The sequence below is a fragment of the Saccostrea cucullata genome, unplaced genomic scaffold (genome assembly GCF_032062105.1).
Source record: "Saccostrea cucullata isolate Sc308-1 unplaced genomic scaffold, CSIRO_AGI_Scuc_v1 ctg2600, whole genome shotgun sequence".
Taxonomy (NCBI): Eukaryota; Metazoa; Mollusca; class Bivalvia; order Ostreida; family Ostreidae; genus Saccostrea; species Saccostrea cuccullata.
Genome location: NW_026935254.1, coordinates 48313 through 50659, shown reverse-complemented (window position 1 = coordinate 50659; position 2347 = coordinate 48313).

Below are 2347 nucleotides of genomic sequence, written 5' to 3'. Positions count from 1 at the left end.
ACATCACATTAGATCAGAGAACAATTAATTATTCACTAAATCAGGTCAAGGCCTCACCCCAGTCGGTCACATGGACCGGTGGTACAAGATGTACAGTGAGTTTCATCTTAGAAATTTCGATTTTCTATCAATTTTGCCGGTAGGACAAATGGTTTTTGGAAACACTGCATCGATGACATGCTCCTTTCCATGGTCGTCACCATTTTTGCAGCATGTGACACATTTTTTCCCCAAAGTTTAGCTTCGTATTTTCGGCGGCAATTTCAATTGTAAAAAAAATAGCCTAACAAAAATTTTATTTTTTTTTTTCCAATTTCTCAAATTTTAAGTTGGAGATCTTGAAAAACAACTAAAAAAAATATGGCCTAATTAATTTGATATGATATTACAATACGAGTGTTTTTACATAGTATTCATGTAGAGAAATGAATTAGATTGTTGAATGTTATTATTTGAACTGGCAGTATTAGTTTTTACATGCATTGATAATCATCTGGAATACCAAGGTTCCATTAAAAGTTTAGAACAAAGACCCAACGCGTATGAATATAACCCTTTCGAAGTTATTACCTCTTTCGCAAGAAATGCTTGTTATCGCTACTCCTCCGAAACCGTAAAGTTTTTTTTAAAGTGAAACCTTTACCAATGTCTTATACTTATTAAGATGACTCTGGAATCTATTCATTGCGAGAGCATTTGGTGACCCTTTCAATGAGTTCCAGCCCCTGAAACTTTTTGAATTTTACAAATAATGAAAAAAATATTTAAACGAGAAGTTGTAGAGACATGGGACCAACTGCATAAGATTCCTTGATCTTTGACCATGAAATTTATGCAAAGGTCAAAGTTATTCCAAAAATGAGAAATTAAGCAATTTTTCTTTTAACATATACAATCTGTCTTTGCATCTTTAATATGTACTCTAAACACTATTTCAAAGATATTATACTTGTCCCTTAAGATTGACCCTATTAAAAGTTTTGGCCCCTTGTGCGAAAAACCTTGTTATTGCTACTGCTCCGAAACCGTAAACCGCAAAGACATGAAACCTTCACAAATGTCTTAAGGGACTTTTGGCACAATTTTTCTGTTCAAGTGCGAAAGAATCTTGTGACTTCTTAAATGAGTTACTGCCCTTTAATGCGTGTGTACTTACAATTAAACCTTACAACTTTAAAACTATAAGTCATAGAGACATGGGTTAATTACAGTGTGACCCTTGACCTTGTTTATAAATTGAACTTCAACGGTCAAGGTCACCTCCAAATTTTTAATTTTTTTCTTCTTTTAAGCCATTCCTGGTTTCTTTTTTATGAAATTTAATTTTAAAGAGATAGATATTACATGGAATTGAAAATCAAAGAAGGTGGAAAGACCTCTTATTGTTCTGTGAACAATAAGTCTCCTAGTTGTTTTACTATTCCATTTGATGTTTACTATAAAATAAGTGTAGAAGTTGACTTAAAATATTTTGCAAAAAAATAAGTGAAGTAGATTTTCAGGTAATTCTAGTAGCTTTATTTCATATTTGTACTATTAAGTTTTGATTAATGCAAAATTTAATTAAAAGTTACCTGATAATGACACTATTTTAGTAGTAATATATAAGACGTGTATATTTGAAACAAATGTCAATAATCAAAAAAATATATATATAACCTGATAATGCTCCAGCAATTGTCCGAGCCATCTTTTTTTTCTGTTCATTTCCTGTCCCAGAATATCCTCTAATGCTTGTTTCTGATTTGTGGCCTGAAATGGTCATGATATGACGTGCTTCAAAACCATCAAGTATATATAATGTAATTGATGTGGCTCTAAGACAGTGATTTGTATAAGTTTTACTCAGTTGAGCTTCCTCAGAAAATGTTTTATTTCTTAGAATATTTTTTCCCAACACGGAAATTTTCGTTCTAAGTTGACTCTTCTTGACTCTGTAGGAGTCTTTTAGGGCGTTGGAAGAATGCGTCACAATCCTTATTTAACAAAGACAAATATTTCGTAAAGGATTTGTATGGACAAAGTTTCCCATTAATTCTATAAATCCTTCCATCTTGGCTTTTACCATCTTGTTCCTTACCTTCATGATTCTTTGTTGCCATGTCACGCATTTCAATGTTTTTCCCATTTTCATTGATAGAAATGTCTGATTTCAAACCCAAAGACGTGCGCAGTAAAGTTAAGGCTACCCATGAAAAAATTGGTAATGAGGTCATAATGAGGTTTAATGTCATGACAGTTGCTCCTCCCTGATTAATCCTAAGAAGGAAATAGAGATCCCATTACAGCATGTGTTGCATTTTAAGCCTATTGATATCAGTTTTAAATCCTCGTGTAGGACCAAACA